Raw genomic sequence first — 7,929 nt, 5'->3', positions numbered from 1 at the left:
ACCCACTTCATCTCACATAAAGGCAGTGTCATTAGAGGAGGGGTGAGCAGGGTAGCAAGGACCCATTTATATGATTTTTTTTTTTTTTTGAGACAGAGTTTCGCATTGTTGCCCAGGCTGGAGTGCAGTGGAGTGATTGCGGCTCTCTGCAACCTCCACCTCCTGGGCTCAAGGTGATTCTTCTGCCTCGGCCTCCTGAGTAGCTGGGATTACAGGCACCCACCACAACATCCAGTTAGTTTTTGTATTTTTAGTAGAGATGAGGTTTCACCGTGTTGGCCAGGCTGGTCTTGAACTTCTGACCTCAAGTGATCAGCCCACCTTGGCCTCCCAAAGTGCTAAGATTACAGGCATGAGCCACTGGACCCAGTCTATATGAATCTTATACGTGCCATTCCCTGAGTTTCCTAACAGTTTCTAAAAGCAGGTTTTTAAAAATGGCGCATACGAATGTCAGATGATGTAATTTCTTAAAAGTCTGTTATGTGCTCTTTATCATATTCAATTCTGTTATCATGTAGTGACTGTGCAGGCAACTCATTTGATGACACTTATAAAGAAAGTAACATCCTAAGGTTATCTTGGAATAATACCTTTTAACAATAAGAGCTGCTGCTTCTGTTTACTACAGACCCAGATTTAAAAAAATACCTGACAATAAAAGATTGGGTTGTGATTCCTTCTCTCTTTTTGGTGACAGCAGTTGCTCACTAACGTTTTCCACCAGCTCCATATCTATTTCCGTGTAAAAGGGAACAAAACTGTTTAGCATTTTCCCAGCACATTTGTGTCAGAATGCAGGTATGCTGCAGGGAAGGAGATAAAACATCTTAGTCTGTTATGACAATAAAAATGTTCATCCTGAATTTCCGTGACAAAAACGTACAACTTTACCTCTTACTGATCGTATACATTTCCTATTTACACTTTAAACTTATGAAATCTGAAATTTACTGCTCAAACAGTAGCACATATACAACAGCAAATCATGATTATACCGAAATGCATGCCTGGTCCGTCCTCCCAGCCACCTTCTGGCAGTTTCACCTCTTGCAACACAGGCCAGGAGGTAGCAGGGAACGTCACACCAGCCAATCTGACTAGATAACAGTCCTGATTTTCTAATTAAAGATTTGGGAGAAATGCTAAAATAAGAATTGGCAGTTATCTGTGAATCTTAGCTATTTGTGTTTTCCCCATGCTCAATCTCTAAAATTTTTTGACAGATGTGAGTATTTTTAAAAAAATAACAGGAAGAAAGGTAGCAAAGAGGGGGTAAGAGAAAATGGGCTTTGCTTGACCTGGCTTGAACCCTGGATTTCTCTTTTTTTTTTTTTTTTTGAGACAGAGTTTCACTCTTGTTACCCAGGCTGCAGTGCAATGGCGCAATCTCGGCTCACCGCAACCTCCCCCTCCTGGGTTCAGGCAATTCTCCTGCCTCAGCCTCCTGAGTAGCTGGGATTACAGGCACGCGCCACCATGCCCAGCTAATGTTTTGTATTTTTAGTAGAGACGGGGTTTCACCATGTTGACCAGGATGGTCTCGATCTCTTGACCTCGTGATCCACCCGCCTCGGCCTCCCAAAGCGCTGGGATTACAGGCTTGAGGATTTCTCTTTTTTACTGGACAAATGATTTTGGGCTTTCCCTGAACATCTTTGAGGTTCTGTTTCCCTACCTGTAAAATGGAGCTAAATGAGCTTATTGTGAGCATCCAAATGACACAATGGGTGATGCTATGTGTCTGGTACCAGCACATGGTGGAAGGACAAGAATTCCCAGCTTGCTTCCTCTACAACATCAGAAGCAGAAAGAGAAGGCTATTAATCCCATCCTGCAGTCTTAAGAGTTGTATCTATATTTATCACTTTCTGAAATTTACTAATAAATGAGCCTCTTTAAGCACACAGAAGCTCACTAGACTTAACCAGAGACCAGTGATTAATTTCAGCATCCAGTTAGAGACTCCCTGATTTTTCTAGACATCAATCACCCCAGGAAAGAAAATATAAACAGCAATATCCAGCTTGAAAGTACTTGTACTGTTACAAATACTAATGTGCAATCAATGATCTTTAAATGCTTTAGAGAATTGTTCCATATAATAACAAAGCATGTACCATTATGTACAGAAAGAATGCTTATATGGGGTGTGAGATGGAGTCTCTGTCACTCAGGCTGGAGTGCAGTGGTGCAATCCCGGCTCTGGGATTCAAGTGATTCTCCTGTCTCAGTCTCCCAAGTAGCTGGGATTACAGGTGGCCACCACCATGCCCAGCTAATTTTTGCATTTTTATTAGAGACGGGGTTTCAACATGTTGGCTAGACTGGCATCGAACTCCTGACTTCAGGTGATCCTCCTGCCTCCAACTCTCAAAGTGCTGGGGTTACAGGCTTGAGCCACCACCCCCAGCTGGGAGAGTCCTAGTGAAACAGTCCACCAAGGCCTGTAGTATTGTTACAATCATATTGTCCAGTGACATTTGACTCAGGACCACAACCTTCTAAGAAATCAGTTTCATTAAAAAGAGGAAATGACTTTCTTTTAATTTCCAGCTTTTAAGTTCAGGGGTACATGTGCAGGATGTGCAGGTTTGTTACATAAGTAAATGTGTGCCATGATGGTTTGCTGCACAGATCATCCCACTGAGGAAATGACTTTCAAGTGAGCATATGCTTTGTGGTCTACCGAGTACCAGCTCGGTCGGGAGACCCCCCACCTAGACGATGCTGAAGGTATTTGAGAGGCAGACACAGATAGCACAACAGAGTGGATCTATCCTGGGGGCTGACAGCTCTCCAGATGGAAGGCCCTGAGCAGAGAGTCATCCACGTATTTATTTGCTCTTTGACAGGTGATTCTCATTAATACACAGGTGTTCTACATATACACATAACTCAGGAATATACTAGGTAGGAAGCTGTTACCCACGTACCACTGATTACAAACTAAAAGTACCTTCCACAAGAGAACCACGGGGCGGGGTAAACAATGTTCTCAACATCTCACCCTCGTTTCACAAAGCTAGGTAAACAAGTACAGCTCTATCTTGGTGAACCATTTCTTGGAGGCTTTTGGATCTGTACTTGCAAACTACACAAAGAGAAACAAGACAGATTAATAACATAATCATAATAGCAATTACAGATCCTCCAAGCGTTTTCGTCCAGATTTTAGGGCGGCCAATCCATCTGCAGCCTCCCCAAGCACCTCGAAACCTCACTAACTGCCCACACTTATATTTTTCCCTTAAGGAGCTGGGACCCAGAAATCTTTCGGAAATAGGGTGGAGGTCATTCTTCTGTAACTACTTCCTCCCGGAAAGAGGCATCGAAGGCCCTCTGGGTCCCTCTTCCTTGCTTACTGTCTAAAGGCCTTTCCGGGTGCTGTTTTATTCTCTCCCGATTATGTTCGGTCTCATTATACTTTTTAGAGTTACTAAAGTTAGTCCATAATTCTCTCAGCACCACAAAATATGGGGGTTTAACACAGCTCTGAATCTAAAGAGATTTCTCATAAATTTCTAATGAATAAGATTTAGGGCCTTATTCTCTGTTATATTTTCCTTCCCAGACTTATTGGTTTTAGGGCCACAAGTATTTTTCCAAAGTTCTTCTCATCCACCTCTTATCATTGGCCATACTATTTTTGGTTGTGGTTTTATTAATCCCCCATCTCTCCAGACAACAGAATTATTGATCTCAGTATGTATAAATTCCAAATAATTGTAGTTCTTTATCTGCCATCTGAATTCCATCTTACTACAAGTGGACTGACTGGCGCCGTCATTGCTACGTATCCCCTTAGGGGACCAATAATCAATAATAATTCCATAGGAATTGTTGTGCAGTACCTCATTCTATCACAACACAATCTCTCCAGATTAATGTTTTTAACTTAGGGGGCGATTCCTTATTTTATCTGCATTTCTGTCTTGATGGCAGAAATGTTGTTCTTTCTTAAATTATTATAGACAATAAAGGAAGGAAAAAATATATGCCCAATATGTGAAACTTCCTTTTACTTCTGTCCCAACTCCAGAAATACCCACTTTAACCGTGATAACTGTCATCATGGCTACCACAATGGGCGGTCCTGCTTTCTTCAGGTTTTCCTCCGCTATTTGTAAAAGTTTCTTACGTTGACCCCAAGACGGTGGTGAGGGTTGGTATGTGTTCTCCTCATGGAAACAGCACTCCACCTCGATGTCAGTGTCACCATCTCTGCGACTGGGGGGTCCTCTACAAGTCCCTTTTTTGATATCTGCCTCATAGTGTAGCTTTAAATGTCTGGATGGTACCCACGCCCATTTTTTATTTGGACCTGCAGAAATATAAGCAAATCCTCTCCCCAGGTTATTATATTACCTCTTTCCTGATTCTTTGTGAGGAGATCTCACCACCAGATCAATTGCCTTCCAGTTTCTTCCTTGAATTTGTTTATTCAGGTGTTGTTCAGCAACTAAATTCTCTAGAGCCTCCAGTTTTTCTTTTGTCAGTGGCCCCTGCTCTATCCATATAGGTTTGTTTGTCATCCGTTTCAAGGCAATAGGCTCTGGTGGCTTGGCAATGGCTGCCATCAAAAAGAATATCTTAAGTCCTGCCAAGATTTTTGTCCTTCAATTTCTAAAATTTCCTTTGGGCTTTGCAAATTTTCTTCCAATCCCATCCCAGGCACACAGCCCTTATCCTGCCTCATTTGGTGGCCTGGTGGTAGTGGGGGCGGGGGGGAGTGGGGGAGGCGGGGGAGGGGTGGTGCGGCTATATGATTGTTCAGGTATTAAACCCTGAGCTCCCCATTGCTGTAACAACTCTCTTCCCCACAAGTTAACAAGGATTTGCATTACAATAGAATGCATAGGTCCAAGCTGTCCCTCAGGCCCCTTGCAGGTGAAAATGTGACTACTTTGATACACTTGAGAGGCCTGCCCTACTCCAAGCACATTGAATTGAACATTTTCCATGGGCCAAGGAAGTGGCCAATGTTGGAAAGAAATAATAGAAACATCTCCTCCAGTATCGACCAATCCTTTAAATTTATTTCCTTGAATTGTAATCTCACATATAGGACGCTTACCAGTAATTTGATTTACTCAATACGCTGCTCTGTCTTGTCTGTTCTTCCAGTTTTGCCTCCTCCTATTTTTTCATATGGTATAACTAAAAGCTGTGCTATGCGTCCCCTGGGCTCAGCACTCCAGGGAAGGAAGAAGACACTACAATTTGAATTTCCCCTATAAAGTCCGCATCAGTAAGTCCTGTATGAACTCTGACTCTTTGAGCAGCAAGCCTAGATCTTCCTAGAAGCAAGCTCACAGTTCCAGGGGGTAAAGGGCCACAAACTCCTGCAGACATTTATTGCGGTGGCTCTCCCGGTAAAATGCTTACCCTTTGAGAGCTGCACAGATCTACTGTTGTGCTCCCAGCTGTGGTGGGGAACAAGCATTGTTTAGAAATGAAGGCATAGTTCATACTGGATAGACCCCCGTTTGGATCGGGGCCCAAGGAAGGCCTATCAACCTTCCTCCCAAAATAGGATCTACTGGAATCAGCTGGTAGAAATAGCTACACTCTATACAAAAAGAGGGAATCCTCCCTAACTCTTTCCATGAGACCAACATCATCCTGATACCAAAATCTGGCAGAGACACAACTAAAAAATAAAACTACAGGCCAATATCCATGATGAACACTGATGCAAAAATCTTCAGTAAAATACTGGAAAACTGATTGCAACAGCACATCGACAAGCTTATCCATCACGATCAAGCAGGCTTCATCCCGAGGATGCAAGGCTGGTTCAACATACACAAATCCACAAATGTAATTCACCACATAAACGGGATCAAAGACAAAAACCACATGATTACCTCAATAGATGCAAAGAAGGCCTTTGACAAAATTCAACAGCGCTTTATGCTAAAAACTCTCAATAAACTAGGTATTGATGGGACGTATCTCAAAATAATAAAAGCTATATGCGACAAACCTACAGCCGATATCATATTGAATGGGCAAAAACTGGAAGCATTCCCTTTGAAATCTGGCACGAGACAAGATGCCCTCTCTCACCACTCCTATTCAATATAGTACTGGAAGTTCTAGCCAGAGCAATTAGGCAAGAAAAAGAAATAAAGGGTATTCAATTAGGAAAGGAGGAAGTCAAATTGACCCTATTTGCAGATGACGTGATTGTATATTTAGAAGACCCTATTGTCTCAGTCCCAAATCTCCTGAAACTGATAAGCAACTTGGCAATCTCAGGATACAAAATCAATGTGCAGAAATCATAAGCATTCTTAAACACCAATAACAGACAAACAGAGAGCCAAGTCATGTGCAAACTCCCATTTACAATTGCTACAAAGAGAATAAAATACCTAGGAATACACCTAACAAAGGAGGTAAAAGAGCTTTTCAAGGAGTACTACAAACCACTGATCAAGGAAATAAGAGAGGACACAAACAGATGGAAAACCATTCCATGCTCATGGTTAGGAAGACTCAATGCTGTGAAAATGGCCACACTGCCCAAAGTAATTTATAGGTTCAGTGCTATCTCCATCAAGCTACTATTGACCTTCTTCACAGAACTGGAAAAAACCACCTTAAACTTCATATGGAACCAAAAGAGAGCCCACATAGCCAAGATTATCCTAAGCAAAAAGAACAAAGCTGGAGGCATCACGCTACCTAACTTCAAACTATACTACAAGCCTACAGTAATCAAAACAGCATGGTACTGGCACCAAAACAGAGATATAGACCAATGCAACAGAACAGAGGCCTCAGAAGCAACACCACACTTCTACAACTATCTGATCTTTGACAAACTACACAAAAACAAGCAATGGGGAAAGGATTCCCTGTTTAATAAACGGAGTTGGGAAAACTGGCTAGCAGTGTGTAGAAAGCAGAAACTGGACCCCTTCCTGACACCTTACACTAAAATTAAGTCCATATGGATTAAAGACTTAAACATAAGACCTAACACCATAAAAACACTAGAATAAAACCTTTGCAAAACCATTCAGGACATAGGCATAGGCAAGGACTTCATGACTAAAACACCAAAAGCAACGGCAACAAAAGCCAAAATAGACAAATGGGACCTAATTAAACTCCAGAGCTTCTGCACAGCAAAACAATCATTAGAGTGAACTGGCAACCAACCGAATGGGAAAAAAATTTTCCCAGTATACCCATCTGACAAAAGGCTAATATCCAGAATCTACAGAGAACTAAAGCAGATTTACAAGAAAAAAACAAACCAACCCATTCAAAAGTGGGCAAAGGATATGAATACTTTTCAAAAGAAGACAAATATGTGGCCAAGAAACATATGAAAAAATGCTCATCATTATTGGTCATTAGAGAAATGCAAATCAAAACCACACTGAGATACCATCTCACACTAGTTAGAACGGCGATCATTAAAAAATTTGGAGACAACAGATGCTGGAGAGGATGTGGAGAAAAGGAACACTTTTACACTGTCGGTGGGAGTATAAATTAGTTCAACCATTGTGGAAGACAGTGTGGCGATTCCTCAAGGACCTAGAAATAGAAATTCCATTTGACCCAGCAATCCCATTACTGGGTATATATCCAAAGGATTATCATAAAGACACATGCACACGTATGTTGATTATGGTGCTGTTTACGACTCAAGGACCTAGAAAACAAACCAAATGCCCATCGATGATAGACTGGACCAAAAAAAAAAAAAGTGGCACATATACACCATGGAATACTATGCAGCCATAAAAAACAATGAGTTCATTTCCTTTGTACAGACATGGATGAACCTAGAAACCATCATTCTCAGCAAACTGGCAGAACAGAAAACCAAGCACCATGTTTTCACTCACAGGCGGGTGATGAACAATGAGAACACTTGGGCACAGGGAAGGGAACAACACTCACAGG

At 41.8% G+C, this 7,929-nt stretch overlaps 1 long non-coding RNA gene across 1 annotated transcript in view; it reads left to right on the top strand.

Annotated features, from left to right (window-relative positions):
- The first annotated feature begins 2,790 nt into the window (after window positions 1–2,790).
- LOC116529765 overlaps window positions 2,791–7,929 on the top strand; it is a 13,586-nt gene continuing 8,447 nt past the window's right edge. The window contains exon 1 of the long non-coding RNA XR_004259659.1: window positions 2,791–2,913. This is a non-coding gene — a long non-coding RNA (uncharacterized LOC116529765). The remainder of the gene's footprint in view (window positions 2,914–7,929) is intronic.

This window comes from Sapajus apella, unplaced genomic scaffold (assembly GCF_009761245.1).
Source record: "Sapajus apella isolate SASKATOON/1434 unplaced genomic scaffold, GSC_monkey_1.0 scaffold63, whole genome shotgun sequence".
Lineage (NCBI taxonomy): Eukaryota > Metazoa > Chordata > Mammalia > Primates > Cebidae > Sapajus > Sapajus apella.
This window is presented reverse-complemented; position numbering and strand designations above follow the sequence as displayed.